Source organism: Anas acuta, chromosome 2, assembly GCF_963932015.1.
Source record: "Anas acuta chromosome 2, bAnaAcu1.1, whole genome shotgun sequence".
Taxonomy (NCBI): Eukaryota; Metazoa; Chordata; class Aves; order Anseriformes; family Anatidae; genus Anas; species Anas acuta.
In genome coordinates, this window is record NC_088980.1 from 152,760,205 (window position 1) to 152,786,780 (window position 26,576).

The following is a 26,576-nucleotide window of genomic DNA, read 5'->3' on the forward strand; positions in this document are numbered from 1 at the left end:
TTTCCTGAGGGACCTGTGGCCGTGGGGAGCCCCCGCGGGAGAAGGGTGTTCCTGAAGGGCTGCAGCCCAGGGCAGGGCCCCCACTGGAGCAGGGCCATGGGTGAGGAGGAAGGGGCGGCCGAGAGGGGCTGGGGGAGGGCTGAGCGTAACAAAAATGAAAGATTTCCAATTGCAAAAATATTTTTCTCTTCATAGGAGGCAGAATCTTTCATGTTACAATCAAGAAGTTTGTTACTACACCACAAAGAATCACACAAGTGACATTTGGATGTCACACTCCATTGTAACAGCGACTAGAAGTACATCGACTGAGAAAAGAATAAAAATGGATGACCTTAAAGCTTTTCTTAATTATATTAAATGCACTACTGTAAAGAAGGGAAAATAATACCTATTCTGTTGCATTCTTATGTGATTAAAAATGCATACAACTCAGATGTAAGCTTTGAAGTGAAACTGCAAGCTTATTTCCAAACATTTCATTTGTTGGATATTTCCTGTGAACCTAAACATATCTGCAAACACATCAGTCAGGCTGCTTTCTCAATGAAATGGTATTTCAAGAAACCTATGTGACCACCTCTATCACGGGCTCCTAGCACGGTGCTGAAGACGGGCTCCTAGCACGGTGCTCCCAAAATACAGGAGTGAGAACGTGTCACACAGGAGCTACCAGTAAGCAGTAGGTTGTTCTTCTCAACTGCCATCACCCTTCCCACCATCAGCATTTCCTTCCCACTTTTTTGTCAGCAGAAGGAACAACATGGACAGCTCAGGGCTTCTGCCTAAAAAAACTTCTAATTTTGGAAACATAAATATGGCTGTTGGAGGTGTCAAGAGGAAGGCTTTCCTCAGCCCTCAGTGCTCAGTCTTACACAAACACTGAACAAGGTGACAGGTCTGTCACAGAGTGTCCTCCATAATGCCCATAACAGCAGGTTAGTCAAAAGCAACTATGGCACTCCAACTTCATTTATCACATCAAGTTTCCACGATTCTCATGGCAGATTTATCCCCAGGCTCTTTAACTTTTGATGAAGGTAGATCTAATATTAATAGAGAAAGAGGAGTGCAATCCATACCCTCCATGCAGTACAGTAATTAAGATAGCCCTTGACTTGCTAGAAGGCATAGTTGGTCTACTGAAAGCAAATTGCCCACCTACAAGGAGGCTGTAGCATGCAGACATAAGGAGGCATGCAATAAGAGGAAATTCTCCAATTGTAAACATTTGGAAGCCAACTTATCAGATTTTTTATTTTATTTTAATAGAAAATCCTGTTCTAACAATAAATGGTGTCAAGCTCTACAAACTTTAGAAGTATTTGTGTGATTATAACCCAAGAAAACAGTATGTGTGAGGGGTCTCAGCACCCTGCTGAAGATGCTTAGCATGTCCCAGGATCAAACACAGATAGGTATGTTTAGAACCCAAGAATCAGGGCTGGAAGCTCTCCAAAGCTGAATGCTCTGAATGCGATTTGGAAAAACATATACCTTTTGGCAAACAAGCTCTGAACTTAACAGAACAGCTTCCATACTTCATTGTGTTACTGAATCAGAGCCTACACTAGGCACCTGATGCCTTTGAGTTGAGGCTTTCATTTGGATCCAGGTAAGCCACAGCCTTGATAATTTTTATACTTCTTGCTTCATCAGATATCACTTCACTGCAGAAACTTGCAACCCTACAGGCCATAAAAGCTCCAGCCCTTGCATCCCTGCAGCTTTCTGACAATTGCACCAACCAGCACTCTTTATATCTCCTTTTATGCTCACCTCAGGGGTTCTTGCCCTTTTATGCTCACCAAGGTAGCAATGCTGCCTTTTATTTGGTCCCATATCCATACTCTTAAAGCAATCTGCCCTTTACTTTACTTTCAGGCAGCATAGCAAAGTAGGGGTGAAGAGGAGTAGGTAGTTGAATAGTGAACAGCAGAGTAAAATGAAAGAGACGGGCAAAGAGAGGCAGGCAAAGGAAAGGGCAGAAAATTAGAACCCCAGTAAGGATATGACACTTGGATCCTTTTCTCAAAGGCAATGAGAAACCTGGGAAACATGGCTTAATTTAGTTTCACAGTCAAGTAGTAACATTTTTCAATCCATTTTTAAATTATATGAGCAGCTAGAGAAGAGATTTTGTGCTCTTGTAACTGAAGCATCTGAAAAAAACTTATACTTCAATAATCTTACAGAGGTATGCAGTCCTTAACTGCTGTGGGTGCCAACAAGAAGCACTTACAGAAATTGTTTAATAGATATAAAGGGAGCTGAATATTACTGAAGGTCATTCTTTTCTTTCTTAATTCAAACTTTTACGTTACAGCTATTTTATTAGCATAAGATGTACAGCCAGACAAACATGGTGTCTCATGAGAGTTCTAAAGTGTTTCTGCAATGTTTTTAGACTAAAATGAATATACAAGTATTTAGATTTGGAGGCATTATTTACATTAAACTTTGTTGAGTTTTGGATCCCACTCTTGGAAACAGGAGACAAGAGAAAATGATAGCCAGGAATTGGGTTCTCAGAGGCTGCTCCTTTAAAAAATGTACAAATCTTTTCACATTTTGATTCTCACACCTTCCCAGAAGACTGAAAGCCAAAATGACCTTGAAACAGAGATGCAGACTCATTGGGGACATAATGGGTACGTCTAACCCAGCAGACCAAGGAGAGATTTTCAGCTCATGCACAGCCTGGCAATTGTCCAGTTCCAAATGAATACAAAACCTGAGCATCTTCTATCCATTGCCCCTGAGCTGACTTCCAAAAGAAAGAAGTCTGGGACATGAGCAAAATGGAGATGAAGAGTGATCTGACACACAGTGAATCATGACAGAGTGACTACATCAGTGGACAAGGGAAGAGTAACTGATGTCCTCTACCCGAACTTCTTTAAGGCCTTTGACACGGTCCCACACAACATCTTTGGCTCTAATCTGGAAAGATGGGGATTTGAAGGGTGGACTATTTGGTGGATAACGAATTGGCTAGATGGCCACATTCAAAGAGGTGCAGTCAATGGTTCGATTTGACAACTTTGTCAGTGTTTTCCTCTGAAATGAAGCTGTGTTTGTTTTTGTTGGTGATAATGCTCTCGTGCATTGCAGGTTATAAATGCGTTACATTTTGTGGCCTAGAACACCTGGACAAGTTCTTAAAAACAGTGTAATCTAAGAGAACCCACATATATCGCTTGATTTAGAAAACCTCATACTCACATGAGGCCTCAACTATATATTCTTAAAAGGAAAATTAGTAATTTTGTAACTTATTAAAAAATAATTTTGAATTTACAATTTCTTTGAAGGCACTAAGGAAATTGAAAAGAGGAAAAGAAAAAAAAAAGTTTTGTAGGAGCAGCATTTTCCTTTACAAGAATCAATGGAAAGCCTCTGACCCACTTTCTAAGATGTCTGAGGTGGGTTTGAGAGGAATTTCAATCTATTCTCTTTTGCGGCCTGGTACCTAAAATTCATTACAATTTAAGTTTCTCCTCCAGAATGGGGTTGCAGTGGTTCATCTCTTCTCAAAATATTGTTCTTCATTCAGAAAGACAGCTTTTTGTTTGTGAGGGTAACACCTATGGCTTGTAAACACAGATTAGAACATGACTGTCATACACAACACAACTAAAGAAATAAAGCACACACAAAGACAGCATTTCCTATTCTAAAAGATTAAAGGTCTCAGCACAGAATCAGAAATGAACACTCACACAACAACTAGGAAATGCAGAGACTTTCTAAGTTTTCATGAGTCAAACATGGAACAAACAGTGTACAGTTTTTGTACAAACAGAGGATTGTTTTTCCATTAGTTTCATATAACCAGTAAAACTCTGTAAGACAATGAACACAAAGTGATGTGCCATAAACTGTAAAAGACTTAACAAAGCCCCTTTCTTTCTGTTATAACTACCTTCTAGGACTGAGAGTGGAAGTTTTAACAAAGGAAAAATGAACAGTTCAGTGTCAGGCAGGAAAGGACCATTTGAACTTTCACTTTCAAAAAAAAAAAAAAAATGGATAGAGAAACAGAAGTACAACTGTGAGGTAAGCAGGACCTGGCTATGCAATTATTGGAGGTTTTACATGTAAATCAGTGAATTACGGTCCTTGAAAAGCAACTTGAAAAACATTGGCAGTTGATGGATGAGTAAGCTACAGAAAGGAAAAATGAATGTGATGGTTTTCAGCAGGGATCTGGAAGAACAGTTAAAACTTACAGTAATGTCAAAGGCTTGTATAGTGCCCAGAGAATATGAGGTAGAATCTTTCAAGCAGGAAAAAAAAAAAAAAAAAGTGAAGATGGATGATTACAATAAGCTATTATTAGAAAAGGACCAAAACCATCCAGAATTTACAGCTTGTGATGAAGAAATAGAAAAACTGGTGGCACACATACAAGAACAGGAGAAAAGAGGTATTAAAGTCTCAAAGACTGCAAGCTACTTCAAACCACATCCACAAGAAATTAAGAAAGTGGAAACAGAATTAAAACAAAATGAAGAAGCATTGCAAAGGACCAGTACAATAACCTGATTCAGATCTCTGTTCTACAGTTTAAATTGGATGATACAGGGCATGATGTAACTACAGACGGCAGCTCTGATCAAGCGCTGAAGGAAAAGTTAGAGGCAGAACAGGAAGCACTTGTGACGAAAGAGAGAGAGAGATTGCAACCTTATTAGACCAACCAGAGCAATATAAAGATAATAAGATAAGAAAAATTAGGAGATATCACAGCTGAACTTGTAGTTACAGTTACAGGAAAATCATAGGACTTCCAGCTTCACTCAGCTTCAGCCAGAGAACACACACCTGAAGAGCAATCTAATAAAACTCCATTTTGAGCAAAACCTGGACCTGGCTGTGGTGGGCTGATCTCAGCAAAGTGCTCTGCAGGGCTGCCAGGGAATCCCTGCTGCCTGTGGGCCTGGAGCCCCTCCTGCCCTCCTCCTGCTGGGGCCTGGGCCCTCTGCTGCTTCTCCCGCACCCTGGACCTCCTCCTCGGCCTGTGCCCGCTCTGCCTTTTCAGAAATCTGTTTTCCCTGAGGCGCTGCCAGCTTGGTGCTGAGCTCAACTGGGCCCTGCCATGGGGCCATATCCGGCATGGGGCAGCCCCAGCCTCTGCCGTAGTGCCAACACCTTGGAATGAACACTCACTACACTGTGTGATGGTGTCTTCTCACCTTTCCTTTTCCCAGAAGCACTGTTTCAACTGACATATCAAGAAACTGATCATTGGAATGACCAGAGAAAGAGACTCCAGCATGAGCTAAAACAGTCTTCAAGACTCAGCTGTCATAATCAGCCCTGCTGTAACTTCATATAACCACTGTATGGATCTTCTGTCTTATAAAAACACTGATCACTTCAGCATTTCTTCCCTGGCATTGGTGCATTGACCAGGACTCACTCATTAATTTCACCCATTTTCCCATAGTGCTGTGTTGCAGATTGTTGTTATGCTTGACTGTTCCACTTCCCATGTGCTAGCGGCTATGCCTCCTGCAATGAACAAAATGAAAGGAGAGCCGTTGTGCTTAACCCCAAAGTAAACCTGTCTACTGTAAATGTAAATAGAAATACATTTTCCCCACACCAGGACTGGGGATGACCAAATCAATGCCCCATAAAGAAATCCTCCTTCTTCTCCTTCTCCTTCTCCTTCTCCTTCTCCTTCTCCTTCTCCTTCTCCTTCTCCTTCTCCTTCTCCTTCTCCTTCTCCTTCTCCTTCTCCTTCTCCTTCTCCTTCTCCTTCTCCTCCTTCATTCCTTTATCCTTATTTTTCTTATTTTTAGTTTTTGCTTCATATTTTCTTCCTTACTCTTTCTCAGGAAATGGGTCATTTCTATTTCCACCCACTCACTCCACACACAAATAAAACTAATTGCTAAATGTGAGTCTTACCCAAATTTACCTATTTTTCTCACTGAAGCATTGGCAACGCTGATGGGACTTTTCCCCCTCTTCCAAGAAAGATGAATACTCCCTTCTGAAAGTACACTCGGTGCTGGCACAAACCTGACAGCTCTAGAGATGCAAATCTCGTTTTCTGTGGAATGGATGCAGCATTAACAACTGCATTGTAATTTCTCTTCAGAATGTTTCTGTCAATACAAGTCCTTGCTCTTCTACAGAAACTCTGTACAGGGAGGTGAATAGACTCTTCATTCCCACCTGCCTCATGAATCTGCCGCCTCTGCTAAAGCTTTGACCTTATTTTTGAGCTAATCCTCAGAATGCTAATTATGTAAGAATTCTCAAAAAGAAATTGTTTCATAATTTTTCTCCCAGGATATACTTTTTACAGAAGACAAAATAGAAGCAGAGCAAAAATGAGCTATACAAGGGCAGAGACAAATGATATGTACACCTGAGCTGTCACCAAGTCCTGGAAATGCCTAGAGATTGTAGCTCCTTAAGCTTACATTAGTAAGCTCCAAGATGGTTGCAAATATGCTCTTGGTATGAACAGAACTTATCTCCTAAATAACTAGCAGGGAAACCTACACTTTCCATCAGGATCCACAAATCAAATACTCTTCAGTATAATACCTGTTCAACCAAGGTCTGTACAGAAGAGAGTGCTGACACACTTCTCTGCACTTATTCCGTAACCTAACTCATCACACAGCCCAGTCCAGTTCCCTCCCATGTCTGAGATCATCCGTGTAATTTATCTTTTCTATGCTTATCCATATGGTATTGTTTTCATTCCTGCTGAGGCTGTTCCTGTTTTCATCGAATAAAAATATTAATTGGATCTCAGATCAGCATTGTATAATAGGCATTAGGAGAAGCAAGAAAGGAATCTGAGGACTCCACTGACATAAGTGGAATCACCCAATTAGTGGGCCACGGAGCTACATGTCCTTTTATCTCTAACCTTTCATCCTATTTGAGAATAGTTACTCACTAGTTCCCTCCGTTCACTATGTATCAGATAAGTTAGCCTAAACTGGACCTGTAGATTCCAGTCTAGAAAGGAAAGTACTAAATATGAGTACTAAATATTTGGTATGATAACACTAAACAAAATCAGACACAAGACCCTTTGTAGATCTGTATTTTCACACCAGCATTTAAGATACTAATGACAGATATGTTAATTATTTTATATGAGATCCTCCAAAAGGAACAACCAGGACTCCTCAACCTTCTATCACAGGAAAGTCTAAAGAGAATCCCAGGTGGTGCCTCAATCTATAAACTTGATGCTTCATTATAGTGGAATAAATGTTCATTTCATCTAGGCACTGATTCTGGGAACAGACCAATCTTAAGAATAATCTCTCCACACCAAGAGCACCACAAGAATACAGAAGACAGACATTGATTAAGTGATCCTAACCTGTTTATTCTTTTTCTCTCCAAACACCTAAGTTGTTCTTCTACATTAAACAATTAAAACCTCACTGACTCTCTTTAACCATATTCCTGACAATCATTAATCTTTGCTGTAACATCCAGTGCCAGAATTTAGTGTATTTACTGTCTACTATGGCTAGCAGTGAATCCTGTAAAATACGGGATGTTATCTGACACCAGACTTGTCTTTGGGTTGGACCATCCCAAAAGCACAATGTTCATCTGTAGGTAGGATATAGGCTTGACCATCAGCTAATTTCTGGAGAGTCAAGAAGCAGTGGAATTGGTCAAGAATAATCCAGCATGGTTTTGAAGGAAGGAAACATTAGGAACTCAGAAGGAGCCAATTTTTAATCCTTCTTACTGGCAGAAAGATACATCAGCATGTTAAAAATTGCAGCCATCAGCTGAAAGACTATGAAAGAAAGCTAGGTGCAAACATTTGAGTAAGATAACAGACTTTTTCTTTTCAAAATTCATTGAAAATGTTGACAAAGGAAAGCAGAGTCGGGATGTAGGACACAAAGCCTTTGATACGATGATGTATATAGGGCTGTAGTCAACAAACCTTGCAAAAGGAAAGTACATTCATACTGAAAATACAGTATTATCTTGTGAAATAGAGAGAACAAAGACAGATGTCCAAATGGCATGAATGTTAGATCCTCAGACAGATCTTACCAACTCAACAAATAGGCCAATATGTGTTTAGATTGGAACCATTTTTATCAGATAGGACATGTAGCAGTAAACTTTGTCATACTGTCCTGGTGGGTGCTGAAACGGAGACACTGAGCTCCGAATCATAGAGCACAGTGGAGGTGGAAAACAGTCTGATTTTTCAGAAAAAAAAAAAAAAAAGCAAAAAAAAGGAAAAAAAAAAAGCTCAAAAGATAGTTAATACAATACAACTTCAAGATCAGAATTCAAGTGTTCTTATAGGCAAAAGAGACTATTCAAGAGAGTACTCAAATCACCATCATATCTTATAAGCTGACAACCTTATCAGCTACAAAATTTTGAAGTTATGGAAGTTAAGTGTTAAGAGACAGAACTGTTACAGGAACTCAGTTAAGACATGGAGAAGGAATTTCCAAAAACTTACATTATTTGCATGCTATCTGAAATTACATATAATAATTTCTGCAGCACAAAGAACAAGTACTCTTGATTGTTTTCCTTCTTACTGTGATGCCACATCATTACAGGCATAGGGCAAGTGAACAAAGATGGCACCAACATTCAACAATTTCCAATAGCATTTTTTCTACTTGGAAAAAAAGTACAAATATGATCAAAAGTGCTATCATGGTATCAAGTGATATCAAACTCTAAAAGACAGAGTTTCCATGATACCAGATGACAAAGTACTGTTGGTTAGACCTGCTAGAAGATCATATGCATCTATATTGTTTGGCAACCACTGGCTCAGAAACTAATGGGAAAGCTGGTTGCCTGCTGTGACTTATAGTGCAATTTTAATTCATTTTTGAGTTTCAGCATGTATCAGACACCAGGTATTCCCAGGAATCCCTTCAGAAAAGGTTATTTAAGTAAGGTATTTAAGTAAAGAGCTTTAAGTAAGGAAACAAAAATTGTCAACTCAATTAGATTCAAAAATTATCTTAGTTTTCAATGTTTACAAATTTTCTCTTCATTTATTCTCTGAAAACTTCTCTACTATTTTATTCTGTAAATCGTACCAGTGTATTTAGCTTTTCAGTATCTCCACAAACTAGAGGTGCCCTGGTGCATTTTCTTTATCTGAACATATTGTTCAGCCCTAAATTCTTTTATCCATCCCAAACTGGTAATTTGATCTAATGGCCTAAATGAAATTATCTCTTTACTAAAATTGAAATGCTTACATATTGTGCCCATTGCCAAAAGAGTTTGAGTTCAGTTTGTTTTTTAAGGGGTTCAGACTTCTTTCCCTATCCAGTGGTTGAGCAATCCAGGGCTGCTCTTGTCTGAGAAACTTCATGTCCAGTAACTTTCCTCAAACTCTAGTAGGTCTGCTTCATCAAACTATTTCTCTCCACTGCTTCACAAATTTTATCTTATGAGGAGGATGTGTGAGTCCTGGCAATATCTACCTGAAGAGTATATGTTAAACTAGTCAGCAAAGAATCATAAAATTAATTAAAAATACACAGCATCTTCAGCATTTTTGTTGTTGGCTGGCTGCAGACATTAAACAAACAGTCACATTGTAAACTGACTTCTCATTTGTTGCAGGACATCATTATAAAGATTTATCTTGCATAACCAAATGGGAACAAGAGATTACTAAAGAACAGTTCATTTTTCAGATGCATTTTATTTGTAATGCCTTTTCTTGGCAGATGTTATCCCCACAAAATAATGAATCTTCTGAAGTAACAGAGTGGACATGGATTGATGGGAGAAATTGATCTGCATTTGTTAATGTACTTTTGCTGCAGCAAGCACATTAAGTAATTAAAGTGCTAAAAAGATCTCCCCATCCAGATACACTGTATAGTCAACTCCATTAAAGCAAGGACAAAGGCCAATTGTTTTTTTTCATTGCAGCTCAAGTGCACCTTGAGTCTGCAGTATACACATTATATAGTTTGATTGCATCCATAGAATTAAACTATCCAGTTACACAAGCAGTTATTACCTCAAGGCAACTCTAAAGGATGAAGAGTCAAAAAAGAGTAATGATTTGGCTTCCTCACCAAAGCCATCTAAAGAGCATCTGATTTGGAGGTAGGGTACAATTTTCCCTTCTGAAAATGGAGGGATGTTTTAAGCGGAATACAAAAATACCTGGAAAACAGAAGTCAGAGATACTCTCCCATGCACAATAATGTTTTCTATTACCACACCATCTGAGCATTCATGATTGTATACTGTTACTGTTGAGAACAATCTTCTGAAAAATTACTACTGCTCCCATGTTTGTAGATAAAAACTGATGGACTAAAAGGCTGTTCAGACCCATCTCAAGAAATTTCCTGAACTCATCACTCACTCCAGAAAATAATAACAGTCAAAGATCGTTTGGGTTTGGAATAGTTGCATTAAAATGCACCTTACAAGACTGTGGAGAAGTGTGCAGGCAGTATTGTCAAAAGACAGGATTTCTTCAAATATAGTGCAAAGAAATAGAGCTGCATCCACATTTCAACTCACTTAGTGTTTTCTCTTTGAAAAAGATGGACATGGAGCAGTACTAAGTTAGTGACATAACAGTGAGAGAAAATACTGATTTATTTATTTATTTTCTTCAACTCTAGTTTGCATGGTGATGTGAAATTTTACACACCTAGTTCCCAGCAGTCCTTAAGACAGGGTTGAAGCCAAGCATGTGCAATATCAGAGGCAAATTTCTGGACAACATGGTTATTTAAAACAAACACATGTTGGAGAGCCCAGAAATGCTATAATAATTTGAGAGTTTATGAGAATTCCAAATGTCATCTTATCACTCTTCAATCCATATGGGCCAGATTCAACACTTGTTCTGCTCCCATTTGGTGCCCATGTAGCACAACAAGAACCAGCTGAGTCATATGGTGAGGAAGAGTGTGCTCACTTTACTTCCATCACCTTTCACACATTGGATAGCAGCTGATTCTTCTTGGTCATGAATGCTAGAATGATGATCAGTCATTAAAACAAATGATTTAAAAGGACACATTGCATGACATGCAGCAAATTGGCCACCATTGACTCACAGCTATCATAAAGAAAAAAAATTATAATCTAGTGAATCAATATATTCACTTCCTAGCTTTCTTTTTGATGCTATTCTTTCTTTTGGAGTTGTATCAGCTTTTTCCCATCTGTAAAATATAAACAGCTAGAACTTCCAACAGACATTTTGAAGGATAAGTGAAGGTTGTAATGTGATTTGTGATCCAAGGATAAAAGGTGATGATACTTATGCAGAGCACAGTTTGGTATAGATATTCTGGCTACCCACGTGGAAGCTTTGTACACACCAGGAAGATTCAGAAGTCAGGAGGTAACAATACAGAGAGAAAAGGCATGCTGCTTTCTCTTGGAAGGCAAACATCGAAATATATCATATAGACAGTGATAGCCGAGAGGAATGTCATGCAAACAAATGGAATCCAATCTCTTAGGAAATAAAATGCGAGGTGTGATGTTAGATGAAAATCTTTGGAGGAAACATAGTTAAAAACAGGAGAATACACTAAAATGAAACTTCTGGGATTCAATGTTTAATGCTCATTAGTAATTGGAATACAGCTCATTCCATCACCTATAACATTAACAATTGACCATCATGAGATTTTCTTCAAAGCTCTTGGTGTTTAATTGGAGAGTGCTTTGTCCGTTTTTGTGAAACCAATTCATAAAATAAAAAATATATCTGCAAGCATAGATCTTAAATATCACAGAGTGGCTTTGATCATCCTTAGAAAGTTGATTAAGCTTTAAGTTCAGCAAAGCAAAGACTTTCATTTAGCAGACTAAAGCCATGTCTTTAAGGTGAATGTCTACTTGAACCAATAGACATTATACAATAAATGGTTGTTTTTCATTCTTCAGTCTTCTAGAGACAGCTGCACTCTTCATTCACACATTCAGGTCTAATTGTTTTATCCACTGAGTATTTGTGCTGAAGGTTATCAGGAAAAATCACAGGGGATTAAGTGCAGCATCGGAATTGGGCTTCTCCAGGACATGACGCAAGATGGTCAGAACTCAGAAACATCAATGCTTAAGGAGTAGAGTGTTGCATACAGAAGAGAAGATGAATGTAATCTTATTTGTGAACTGCATTTCTTAGCTAAAATCACTAATGTTAGTCAAATCAGCCTGTTCTGTGCTGCAGTCTAAACAGCTGTAGGATTACTGGGACCATGGTGCTGACAGTAAATCATTACAAAGTAGTGTCTGCTGCATGGACTGAAACTGAGTGATGCAGAGGAAGTTGCTCAAAGCTGAGCTCTCCCAGTTCTTCAGTTCTAAGGAAAGTCATGGCCACACTCATCCTAGACTCAGGGAATCATTCAAGCTGGAAGGGACCCTGGGAGACCTCTGGCCCAGCACCTGCCCAAAGCAGGATCAACACTGAATTGCGACTAGATTGCTCAGGTCCATGTCCAGTCATGTCTTAAAACCTCCAAGGAGAGAGATTCTGCAGCCTCTCTGGCTAGCTAGCTTCAGTGCTTGACTATCCTCATAGGATTTTTTTTCCCTTGTAAGCAAGAGCCGTAGGAAGAGATCAGGTCTAGCTGTTCTCTCAACAGCTTGTCCTATATTTAAAGACTAGATTTGCTGGTGATGATATGCCACGCTTTCTCTAGGGATATGCACAATGTGTAACAATGTGAGAACACATTCTGAACACAGACAACTTCATCTGCCTCAATTAGTTGCTGTTTGCAAAGTGCTTTTGAAAGGAAAAGTGCCAAAAGAGCTACAAAACACCCTCACATGAAAACTTGGAGGATAACTTCCCATTCCTTAAAAACTGCATACAAGGAACACAGTGTTTCTTTGAAGCATCTCATAGTTATTTTATTACCAGAGCTGTTCATTCAGAAAATTCTGGCACTCGTTCTCTTGTTTAGAATAGTTGCATTGACACTGCCTATGCTGCTGTCATGTTTCTGGCTTGTTCTAGTTAAGTTCAATGCTTTAAAAATGTCTCGCTTAATTTGTTCTTAAGTAGTAAAACATTGCTGCACATACACATTTATCCTTTCCCAAGCCTGTGGGCTTGGACTGCTTTTCCCTACACATGCACACATTAACACAGAGCCAAGTGATTCCCAGTGGTAGCCACTGTTCCATCTGTAGCTCTATGAATTAGTAACTGCAGTCAACATTTGAAGCGTTTCTCTCTATAAATGTAAATCATGTTAGGTGAAGTTGAAGCTGCTTTCTGACATAATTCACTCAGAAAGTCATCAAAGGAGCAATGTAAATGTCACTTGGAATGGGGTGCTATTTGCTTTCCTTAGAAGACATAGTATCCAGCTGTTGAGGGAGCAATGGTTTATTCTTTGGTCAACGAATTACAACAGCTAGTCAGGAAAAAAAAAAATCAAAGGTTGTTTAACAGGTGAATGAATGGAACAGACTTAGTTTTAAAAATATCTATTTTAAATATGAGTGAACATGAAACTATCTGGAGGAGGCATACCACCTTCCATGGTTTTCAGACCAGTCATAAGCATCAACGGGTTAATTTTAAATAATACAAGAGTTTCTTCTCTAATTGCCTGACTCCAGGAAATACAGTTTTAAAAATAAATGTAAGACCTGCATCGAAAGCACAGACATTGCCAAAGGCTCAGTTACAAACTGGCACAGAAATCTTCCTTACTCCTTGCTTAATAGTAGGTATCACAAAGAATCTTCTTTAGAGGCATGTGTTTCAGAGATGCATTGCTTGCCAGCCTCTAAATCAGCAAAGACATAATCCAACAAGCCAGTGGAGAGACTCCTATTAATGCTAATGGTTGTGAAGAAGGTTATGGAAGCCTGAATAGCATAAAATGCCACATGGTTTAAATTGACTTCTTGAGTGGTCAGCAGTCTTGAAAACTGAGAGTAGAAGAACAGTGGATATCTTGTGTTTTTAGAGATGTAGATATTTATTTTATCCATCTATCAAAACCAGTAGTTGAAAAGATCATTACAAAGTGTCCATTCTACTGTGGTGCTGGCTTTGTCCAAACATAATATCCTTCTTTATTTACAAAGATGTAGATAAACACCACCTGACAAACTTTTTTTTTTTCCATTATCATTATGAGATTCCTATATGATACTCATCACTAATATCTGAGCAACGCTCAGCAGTGCTTCCAACAAGACTGGTGTCTGTCATAAAATTTGCCTGTTATTTTCTCCCTTTGGGGAGGAACTTGAGCAGTAGAGCTTTTCCTATTTTAACTCTATACTCTGTGCACACACACGCCTTGTATGTATTGCATGCTTTTGTCAGAGATGGCAGATCAGTTGTACCATGCCTGACCTTTGGAGATGATCTCCTGTCCTGTAAGGGTTCATTGCACTGCTTCAGTCAGGTCCCAGAGAAGGGATCATCCTTCACATAGATGTATTTTCCATTTCTGATGCAAAGTTCTACTCTGGTTAAAAATAATAATAATAATATTTTTTTTAAAAAATGCTGCACATCATGGTCAATCCTGAGATAAAGAACCTTTATGTAGATTCTAGTCACATTCTATATGATGCAGTGTCCAACTTGTTGACAGTAACCTGTGTGCCTGAGGAGATAATGTGCAGTGCTTTGTAGCAGTGGTAATTCCCTAACGAAGACATTCTGCAGCCCACAATAATTGGTATTAATATATCAGAGTGAGAGGCTATCTCCTATGCAAACAGAGATAGTAAGAAGAATCAGTAGCACATATTATTGACCCTGGAACAGTGCTAAGCTGTTGGGCAGACAGACCAGTTATGGATACAAAGATCTCTCACAAAAGGATAGAGAGCTGTACTGTACAAGAAATCGTTCTCTAACTGCTAACTTGTGTCTTTAGGTCCGTGTCTCCTATTTCAGTTACTCACTGAACCACTGTAGTGTGACACAGATAGGCAACAGATGGATTTTCATATTCTCTGCAAAATGTTGTCACCTGATTTTATGCCATCTGGTTAATTGTATAATCTGCAAACATTGCACAAAAATGGTGGTAAAGACGCAAAGGGAGCTGACCACAGAAGAGCACAAAAGAAGGAGCTCCAGAAGGCAAGGCACAGTTCTTATCACTGTACTCTGTCTGCATTCAGAAAGGACACACAAAGGTTCTCTAGCTGGTGAAACATTATCTCAGAGTCCCAAGTACTGTCTGTCCAGGCCCCTTATATCTGAATCCAGATTGTAGACATTCTTGTATATTGCCTTAGGTAGTTGACCAATTAAAACTAATTAGATGAGCTTGGAGTTGGCCTTTGGCTCAGTTCTTTGTAAATAAAGAAGTGACACAGAACAGTTATCTAATACACGTAAGGTAAAGTAAGGCAGAATATTGCTTATTTGAAGGACGAAGATTATTTGTACTGTTCAACACTGAAAATATTGGTCATAGAACCATAGAACCATAGAATATCCCAAGTTGGAAGGGACCCATAAGGATCATTGAGTCCAATTCCTGGCACCACACAGTTCTACCTAAAAATTCAGACCATATGACTGAGAGCACAGTCGCAATGCTTCTTAAACACTAACAGGTTTGGTGCCATGACTGCGTCCCTGTGTGGTGGTTTTACTGTGCTGGGCAGCTAAACCCCACAACCGCTCTCTCACTCCCCCTCCTTTAGATGAGGAGGGGGAGAAGTAAAGCAAAGAACAACTCACGGGTTGAGATAAGGATAATTTAATTAAAGGGAAATAATTATAATAATTAAATAAAGACTACCATGAACTAAACAATTTAACTAAGGGGAAATAAAAAGGGAAAGGGGAAAAGGGAGGGGAAAAGGGAAAAAAATAAAAAAAAAAGGAGGAAAACAAACAAACAAAATAAATGAAGGCTATATGGAAGTGCAGAGGAAAGAAATTACTCTCTGCTTCCCACAAATGAGCGATGATTGACCACGTCCTTGAAGCAAGGCCTCAACACACGCAGCCGGTGTTTGAGAGGAGGACCGACGTTTTCCCAACGAGAGCCCACCCCTCCCCTCTTCTTCCTGTTTCCACCTTTTATTGCTGAGTGTGACATCACATGGTATGGAATATCCCTTTGATTGGTTTAGGGCAGCTGCCCTAGTGATGTTTCTCTCCTCACTTTTTGCCCACCCCCTAGGAGGGTTAGAGAAAGGCCCAATGCTGTGCCACTGCTGCTCAGCAGTAGACACAACACTGGTGTGATAACACTGCTGTTCCAGCTACAAGTACAGAGTATGGCACTGTATGGGCTGCTGCCGGGAAAGTTAACATTCCAGCCAGACCCAGTACACTCTGGGGAGCCTATTCCAGTGCGAGACCACTCTGTCAGTGAAGAACCTCTTCCTGATGTCCGGTCTGACTCTCCCCTGTTGCAGCTTGACACCAGTCCTGCAGGTTCTATCGCTGGCCAGTAAAGAGAATAGATCAGTGCCTGTGCCTCCGCTCCCCCTCAAGAGGAAGCTGTGGGCCACAATGAGGCCTCCCCTCAGCCTCCTCTTCTCCAGGCTGAACAGGCCAAGTGACCTCAGCCGCTCCTCATACGTCTTCCCCTCTAGGCCCTTCACCACCTTGTAGCCCTTCTCTGGACACTCTCCAACCGTTTCATGTCCTTTTTGTACTGTGGTGCCCAGAACTGCACACTGTACTCAAGGTGAGGCCACACCAGCGCAAAGCAGAGCGGGACAATCCCTGGTCTTCCCTTAATGGGTGATCTTATCATAAAAGGGAATCAAGTTTGTTAAATAGGACCTACCCCTCATGAACCAATTTGGCTGGGACCTATGACTGCACTGTCCCCCAGGTGCACTTCAGTAACTCTCAGGAGAATTTTCTCCACAATTTTACCAGGCACTGACGTGAGACTGACAGGCCTGTAGTTGCCAGGGTCTTCTTTCTTGCACTCCTTGAAAACTAGCACAACATTTGCAAGCTTCCAGTCAACTGGGACTTCTCCAGATTCCCAAGACCACTGAAAAATAATTGTGAGAGCTCCTGCAAATAGGGAATATAAGGTTATGATAGACTCACGGGGCACTCCTACATGCAGGACACTCAACATCGCCATCATGAATAAAATAGTTTCACAGAAGATCCTGTCTGAAAAAATTATTGAGATTTTACCTCACAGGCAGGCACAGGAGGAATGAGCTTCCTGCAGTGCCGGGCACCTCCCCTCAAACACAGCCTCTCCATTTAGAAATGTCTCCTCCAAAGCACTGTGCTGGTACTGCAGGCACACGGATCCAGATAGGGAGAGGCCACATCCCACCACCGGCAAGGCCACCAGCACCCAGCTGCCACTGCCACTGAGGCAACGAGGCCAGCACCAAGGGAGCTGACCCGTCTCACTGGGTGGCACACAAGAAACAAAGCATCCACAGCCTACATCACCCAAATTTCTTTCCGCAGACAGCCCGGGGGCTCCCACAGGCCATGCAAAGGGAGCCCGAGGAGCTCTGGCACTCAGGCAATTCCAGGGCCTGTGTGGGGACTGAAGGCAGGGTTGGGGTGCAGGTGACACCACAGAGGACGTGCCACAGTGGGGGGCTGCTTTTAAGGCAGCAGCAGGCAGTGCTGCTGCAGTTTGGCCTTAGCCATTGGCGAGGTGAGTGAAGCAGCGGGGGGAAGGTTGGGCTGGGCCATGGCTGGGGCACAACCGTCAGCCCCCAGAAGGGCTGCTAAGCCTGCAGCGAGGGCCCAGCCACTCAGGGCAGGGCTCGTGGCTGTCACCACCAGCTCTGGTCACAGTCTCTGCTGCCTGTCACCTCCCTCACCTCATCTCCTACCTGACCCCAGGGGCCTGCAGCTTCTGCCCCAGCTCCCTCAACTGCCAGCCAGCTCCCACCCAGCCCCACTGACCCGCTTCTCTCTCAACTCTTTTAGACCATGCTTTCGGCAATTTTCTTCACTCTGACATTCCTGGGTTTAATCCATAGCCCACAGAAGGTCGGTGAAGAACTAGATGCAGCTACAAATGAGCACATGAGGAAGCGTGCAGAAGAGCTGCAAGCACGCATGATGCAGCTGCTTCTGGAAATGGAGCAAAGGGACCAGGAGCACAGCTGGGCACATGTGGGAGCCCTGCTCCTATCTGTGCTGCAGCACTGGCAGTTCTGGGCCCTGACCGGAGAGCTTGTCTTGTTCTTTGTGCTCTGCCGCATGCTCATGAAATTGTGCTGTGAGCTGGGCAACAGAAACAAGAAGGGCATTTCTGGAAGCAAGGAGGATGATGACACTGAAGAAGACCCCAATGGCATTTTGGATGCCCACAGATTTGTCAGTGGGTACCTGCAGTGGCCAGTGAGGAGCCTGGAAGAAACATACAAGCTCATGGAGGAACTGGTGGACAAGCTTCTCTCTGTCTGCCAGACCCTTTCCAGGAATAAGTTAATGCCGCGGCTGCAGCCAGCCATTGGAGTGGGCAGCACCTCCAGTCCCACTGGGAACGACACCATCTACCACCTGCTCGTGCCCCTGAATCCACCCCTTGGGCACGCCTTCCACCTGGAGCTGGGCACCGAAGGAGAGTCACTGGCGAGGAACTGCGCGTGGAGCTGCAGTGCATGTGCACACGCAAGGGGCTGCTGGGGGATGTGCTGTGCTTCCTCCACCATCCTGAGGATGAGCTGAGACATCAGGACCCAAACCTCCTGGACACCCTCTGCAGCTGCTCCTACTTGGATGTGCAGAAAATGGCAAAGTGGTTCCAGGAGCTGGTGGCAGAAGCCTGGGTGGCAATGCCCCAATCATCCCAACTGCAGCTAACCCGCTTCTGCAAGCTCAGGCTGACCAACGCCTCCAAGGACACCCTTTCCATTGAGATCGTGCTTGGGGTAAAGCAGGACAACTCAGACACCTTCCTGACCTTCAAGTAGGCAGAGAACATCATTAGCAGCAGCATGAGGTGGCCACAGAGCTGCACTGTGCCAGAGATGCACTCCTTCAGGAAACAGCTAGGCATGCTCCGCACACCCTCCACCTCAGACATCTGCAGCTCTGTGTCTGTATCCTGTTAGGCACCAACTTTGCCACCCATGCCTTGAAGACAGCCGTCACGCACCTCCTGACCACCATCCCTGTGGCGAGCATGTACAGGAGGGATTTCCAGCTCCACACCAGTGATGATTACGCTGGCCACAAAGATGACTGACTGACACCCTGCTTGCCACATGCCCCAGAGCTGAGCACGCTGGCCATGGAGAAGATGCTGCTCCGTGGGCAGTGGGAATTGCTCCTCTGTGTCCTCTCCACAGCAAAACCACCCCTGGGGGAGGCACACCCCATGCAGTGAAGAGGCTGCTGCAGGGAGGCTTGAAGCAGAGACTCCTCTTTCCAGCTGGGCAGTGACCACCTGGGCATCTTGGGAGTGTTCATTCGCTCCAGGAGCTTTGACCTCTGCAAAAATTGCAATATATATTGCTTACTTGAGAGTTTGTTGAGAAGATGCTCCTCATCTGCAAACCATTGTATTTGTTATAAATGTTGTTGAAATTTTGTTGTAAATAATGTTAAAAATTTGTTATAAATGTTATATTTCACCCTATTTGGATTCAATCTTGTCCCCCTACCACTGGCACTGGAGAACCCACTTCTCTTCAGTAAGCATGGGGTGCCTTAAAGGTGGCAGCACTGATAACCAGATGAGAGAACTGGCTTGACCAACAGTCATGAAAGTAACTAATCATATATTATTCTCCAGAAGTTGGGCGTTTGCTACACTTTAGGATATCGACATTTAGCTAACTGAGCGCCTGCACCTTGGCTGCCTTCATAAGTACAGGTTTGTGCTGCACTGAATCACAGAGTGGTTGAGGTTGGAAGAGACCTCCAGAGATCGCCTAGTCCAGCCCCCCTGCTCAAGCAGGGTAACCTAGAGCATGTTACACAGGATGGCATCCAGACAGGATTTGAATATCTCCAGAGAAGGAGACTCCACAACCTCTCTGAGCTCCAGAGCACTGTTCCAGTGCTCTGTCACCCTTACCATGAAGAAGTTGTTCCTCATAAGGTGATGAAACCTCCTGTGGTTCAAACCTCCACTGGTTTCAGTCCTGTCAGTTCAGTGCAGCAGGTTCATATTTGTCACTGTATGACTATACAGACAGCCATTGCCTTCTTATACTTGAGTCCTTTATTTTGGAAAGAATCTGCTGCCTTAGAGTGAAAGTCTGTTCAAGAGTCATAGAAATAATATGTCTTCATGCCATGAAAAAAGTCAGTTCTGTCAATATATCTATTCTAAGACAGAAATCATTATTCCAGAAATGCTTCACTTTGGCATGCCTGTTAGCTCTCTTCCTTTTTTTTTTTTTTCTTCTTTTACTTCATTTATATTAAAAAGAATCCATGCATCTTAAATGAATTAGGTAAGTACATTCAAAATGAAATAGATTTACAATCCAAAAGTGATTTATATTTTATTACAGGTTGGAAGTTTGAAGAAATGAATATCATCAGGAACAAAGTATCGAGATCTGTCTCTGTAGTATATTTTATTTTATTTATTGATTTATTTATATTCATATCCTGACACTGTATCTCAAAGACTCCAGAAAATGAGGTCTGAACCTCTGACCATGATGTGTATTTTCCAGGTATCCATCCTGACAGGAAAGGCCTTGGTTAATTGAAGAACCCCGGGATGCTGAGGAGAGGAACTGCTGCGCTGTGCCTCTGAAGGGGATGATTTCATGGTTATCTACACTGAAACACTGCTGTCCATCCAGCAGGCAACAGGGATGCTTTGTTAGGGCTTTGTCTGCTAAGACTGAATATTATCTTTTCAGCAGCTCTGAATCATGAGAGTTCTTTGTCTGATACTTGCAGGGTACTGGAAACTCTGAGACCTCTGGTCTGTTCCCCAGGGTAATACTGCATTCATTTTAGAAGAAGCTGGAATTTATTTCCCACTAATTTTTATCACTACCACCCTCTACACACACAGACACTGGTGTAAGTGTTAGACACTTACAAATTGTGACCTGAATTTGAGGACTGAAAGGACTGATAAGCATTTGATTCAGCCCTGTGATTGGTACGGACTTATCTTGATCCTTGTTTTATAACAAATCATTGCCAGAATCTTAGCATTATGAAGTCAGTGTTTCACCTTCTTTGTGCCCTCTATTCCATCCCAGACTCCAAAAGTTACTTATCCTGTGAACACAGTATTTTTTTCCGTTGGTGGTGGTAGGTTTTGTTTGTTTTTGTTTTTAAGTTAGGAAATCCATCAAATAGATTTTGAAATGCTTTAAGAAAAAAGGTGCAGAAGAATTGCTTCTGACAGAACCAGACAAATCAATTAATTGATCTCTGGCAGCCAGGGATAATTTTATTTCCTACTCTATTAAGAAAAATCAGAACCAGTCAGCTAATTTCACTAGAGAAAATATCTGTCACCAGTTATTCAGTGGAACATGATGGAGAGAATTAGGACAGAAAACTTAAAAATGGGAGGTTTTTTGTTTTGATTTGGTTTGGTTTTCTTTTCCCAGAAAAGAAAACTTTTCTTTTGAATAACTTATTACTCAACCTTTACAAGTATGGCATCAAACACCACTGCAAATCCTTTGGTTCGACCAAAGAAAAGGTTCTTTCTTCCCCTACAGCAGTACCTACCGCATTTAACCTTTGATGTCTATAAATGTTATGTTTATGCTTCAGAAAAAGATAAATTTAATAACTGACCAAAGTGAACTACGTGTAACACCTAATTTGCTCATGACAGTTTCTGTTATATATGCCAGACACATAAAACCATAACAAATATTTACAAAAGCTCCTGGTTACTGTTGTATCAGAGTGTCTTTTCAATATTAACCACTCATACAGGTTAAGAAACTGTAGATTCAGATCCTAAAAGAATGATTAAAATCTCACAAGGTAGAATTCAGTTGGATTAAGAAGTTTCAATTTCTCATGGGAAGGAAGAGATGGCAACTGGCTCTGTGTGCTTACACAATGCAAAATAGATTCCAGAGCAATCAAAAATAGAACCAGAACCATTACAGGAAGCCTAACATTTTAAAGCACTTTGACTCTGTGGCTTAAGGCCAGCAGACCATGTCCTTAATCAAGTTTGATTATTAACCATCACCTAACAGCTCCTGAAGGGCTGATTTTCCCTGGAATCTTTAACTAAATCTTGATGATTTATTCATGCTATCATTTGCATGTAGTGCTCTTCTCCAAAGGGCTTACTGTTGGCCCAGACATACTCTCTGTAAAGGACAAAGAATCACAGAATCATAAAATAAACCAAGTTGGAAAGACCCACAAGGATCATTAAGTCCAACTCCTGGCTCCATACAGCACCACCCAAAAATCAGACAATGTGTCTGGAGTGTTGTCCAAACACTTCTTGAACTCTGGCAGGCTCAGTGCTGTGATCACTGCCCTGGGGAGCCTGTCCCAGTGCCTGATCACCTCTGGGTGCAGAACCTTTCCCTAACCCCCAGCCTGACCCTCCCCTGTCCCAGCTCCATGCCGTTCCCTCGGGTCCTGTCGCTGTCCCCAGAGAGCAGAGCTCAGCGCCTGCCCCTCTGCTCCCCTCATGAGGGAGCTGCAGGCCGCCATGAGGCCTCCCCTTGGTCTGCTCTTCTCTAGGCCAAATGTTCAAACCCACTGACTTCAGCCACTCTGGAATGTCTTCCATTCTAGATCTTTCATCATCTTGCTTACCCTTCTTTGAACTATCTCTAGTAGTTTTACCTCTGTCTTGTATTGTGGTGCCCCAAGCTGCATGCAGTACTCGAGGTGAGGCCAAACCAGTGCAGAGCAGAGCAGGCCAATCCCTTCCCTTGACTCACTAGCAATGCCATACCTGATGCACTCGAGGATATGGTTGGCCCTCCAGGCTGCCAGAACATACTTTTGTCTCATATTCAGCTTTCCATTAACCAGAACTTTCAGATCCCATTCTGCAGGGCTGTTATCCAGCCTCTTGTCCCCTAGTCTGTATCTAGGATTGCCCTGTCCCAGGTGCAGGATCTGGCACTTGCTTATTAAATTTCACACAATTGGTGATCACCCAGTGTACTGGGTCTGGCTGGAATGTTAACTTTCCCGGCAGCAGCCCATACAGTGCCATACTCTGTACTTGTAGCTGGAACAGCAGTGTTATCACACCAGTGTTGTGTCTACTGCTGAGCAGCACTGGCACAGCATTGGGCCTTTCTCTAACCCTCCTAGGGGGTGGGCAAAAAGTGAGGAGAGAAACATCACTAGGGCAGCTGCCCTAAACCAATCAAAGGGATATTCCATACCATGTGATGTCACACTCAGCAATAAAAGGTGGAAACAGGAAGAAGAGGGGAGGGGTGGGCTCTCGTTGAGAAGACGTCAGTTCTCCTCTAGAACACTGGCTGCGTGCGTTGAGGCCTTGCTTCAAGGACGTGGTCAATCATCGCTCATTTGTGGGAAGTAGAGAGTAATTTCTTTCCTCTGCACTTCCATATAGCTTTCATTTATTTTGTTTGTTTTCCTCCTTTTTTTTTTATTTTTTCCCTTTTCCCCTCCCTTTTCCCCTTTCCCTTTTTATTTCCCCTTAGTTAAATTGTTTAGTTCATGGTAGTCTTTATTTAATTGTTATTATTATTTCCCTTTAATTAAATTATCCTTATCTCAACCCGTGAGTTGTTCTTTGCTTTACTTCTCCCCCTCCTCATCTAAAGGAGGGGGAGTGAGAGAGCGGTTGTGGGGTTTAGCTGCCCAGCACGGTAAAACCACCACACCCAGCCCTCTAGTTTGTCAAGATCTCTCTGCAAGGCCACTCTACCCTCAACAGAGTTAACAGCACCTGCTAATTTATTACCATCTGCAAACTTCCTCAGTACACCTTTTAGTCCTACACCCAAGTATTTTAAGAAAACATTTAAGAGAACTGGCCCTAAAATGGAGCCCTGGGGAACCCAGCCAGCAGCCTGATGTAACCCTGTTTGCTATAACCCTTTGAGTTCAACACATCAGACAATTGTTCACTCATTGTATTATGCATTTATCTAGCTGTATGCTGGACATTTTGTCCAGAAGGACACAGAATCACAGAATCATCTAGGTTGTAAGAGACCTCCAAGATCACCTAGTCCAACCTCTGACCTAACACTAACAAGTACTCCACTAAACCATTACTAAGCTCAACATCTAAACGTCTTTTAAAGACCTCCAGGGATGGTGACTTGACCACTTCCCTGGGCAGACCATTCCAATGCCTAACAACCCTTTCAGTAAAGAAGTTTCTCCTAACATCCAACTTTATCCCATTCCCCCTCACCCTGTTGCCAGGCACGTGGGAGAACAGACCAACCTCCACCTCTCTACAGCCTCCTTTAATGTACCTATAGAGAGTGATAAGGTTGCCACTGAGCCTCCTCTTCTCCAGACTGAACAATCCCAGCTCCCTCAGCTGCTCCTCGTAAGATTTGTTCTCCAGACCCCTCACCAGCTTCATTGCTCTTCTCTGGACTCACTCAAGCACCTCCATGTCCTTCTTGTAGCGAGGGATCCAAAACTGAACACAGTACTCAAGGTGCGGCCTCACCAGAGCCGAGTACAGGAGGATAATCACTTCCCTAGACTTGCTGGCCACACTGTTTCTTATACAAGCCAGGATGCTGTTGGCCTTCTTGGCCACCTGAGCACACTGCTGGCTCATATTCAGCCGACCAATACTCCCAGGTCCTTCTCTGCCTGGTAGCTTTCCAACCATTCATCTCCCAGCCTGTAGCTCTGCTTGGGGTTGTTGTGCCCGGCACTTGGCCTTGTTGAACTTCATACACTTGGCCTCAGCCCATCAGTCCAGCCTATCCAGATCCTCCTGCAGAGCCTTCCTACCCTCGAGCAGATCAACACATGCACCTAACTTGGTGTCATGTGCGAATTTACTGAGGGTGCACTCGATCCCCTCATCCAGATCATCGACAAAGATATTAAAGAGGACTGGCCCCAGTACTGAGCCCTGCGGGACACCACTAGTGATCGGCCTCCAGCTGGATTTGACTCCATTCACCACAACTCTTTGGACCCAGCTATCCAGCCAGTTTTTAACCCAATGAAGCATACGCCAGTCCAAGCCACGAGCAGTCAGTTTCTTGAGGAGAATGTTGTGGGAAACGGTGTCAAAGGCCTTACTGAAGTCAAGGTAGACCACATACCACCCAAGGTAGACTACAAAGACCCTTTGGGGTAGAACGCATCTGCCCCAAAGCAGATCGCCTCAGCAAGTCAGAAACAGTACTGAAAGCTTCAATGCCAAAAAAACAAACAAACATACAAACAAAAAAAAAAAAACACCACCACCACCAACAAAAACCCACAGCATATTGTGTTTCCACAGAAATTAAGATTCATTTCAGCTCCACAGCTATCCTGATGGACAGCCTCTCACAAATCACCTTTCTAGCCTTCAGCGAGACAGGATGATATTGACTCAATTTGCAAGGCACTCAGAGAAGAAAAACACTAGTTAAATAGAAAGTTCCCATTATTATTACTTCTACCACCCTCTCTTCTGGAAAGACTGTATGTCAATCCAAGATATCCCAGATGTCCACAGTGAATATATACAATGGCAGTAGGGAAAAAATAAAAAGTGTGCCCAAGTTAAAATGAAATTTGGCAAACTTATTTACTCCTTTTCTTCATACTCTCATGCTGCAGTGCTATGGGCCACAGAGTAGATAAAGCTGGTCAGAGGATATTGATTGGCAAATATGATATGCAGTAAAGAATTGTATTGCAAATATGAACAGTAAAACTATGGAAAGAAAACAAATAAGCAATGCAGGATACATTGAAAAAAAATACTATTAACAAATTAATGCAGTATAACCTATAGTAGTGCATAGTACTATATGCAATACTAATGCAGTATAACCTATAGTACTATGGTTGGAATAATTAATCAGTAAAGCAGGGTAAGTGCCAGTGGGGAAAAAAGTAAGGCAATTAGGGACTCATTAGTGTCCCTAATTAGAATATATTACCTATGTTAGTGCTAGGTTTTCCCCCACACCAGAGATTTGATCTGACTGTCAAAGCCAAATAAAGCATTTTATAGAAATTACTGAATGCCAGAGCAGACCCATATGAAAACAAACAAACATACAAACAAAAACAGGCAGCTCATTACACAGCGACATAGAACCACAGAATCATCTAGGTTGGAAGAGAACTCCAAGATCACCTAGTCCAACCTCTGACCTAACACTAACATGTCCACCACTAAACTATATCACTAATCTCTGCATCTGTATCTAAATGTCTTCTAAAGACCTCTAGGACTGGTGACTCAACCACTTCCCTGGGCAACCCATTCCAATGCCTAACAATCCTTTCAGTAAATAAGTTCTCCCTAATATCCAACATGAGATATAGGAAAATTCCTGGCTAACATCTGAACCCCCTACCATCTAAGTCCAAACAAATTACTGAAGCCACATGCGTGCAGATTTTCAAACATGAGGATGATCAAATAAATTACACTGAGCACCAGAAGCCAAGTTAAAAATATATAGCTAGGTTAGTCTTCTAAGGTAATGAGCATGATAGTACA

General features: G+C 42.0%; 1 protein-coding gene and 1 pseudogene across 4 annotated transcripts in view; one reads left to right on the plus strand and one right to left on the minus strand.

The window, feature by feature from the left end:
* Positions 1-26,576, minus strand: part of FAM135B (family with sequence similarity 135 member B) — a 211,795-nt gene that overhangs the window by 124,174 nt on the left and 61,045 nt on the right. The gene's annotated exons all lie outside the window — the stretch shown is intronic.
* On the plus strand, positions 17,912-18,900 carry LOC137851909 (inositol 1,4,5-trisphosphate receptor-interacting protein-like 1; annotated as a pseudogene).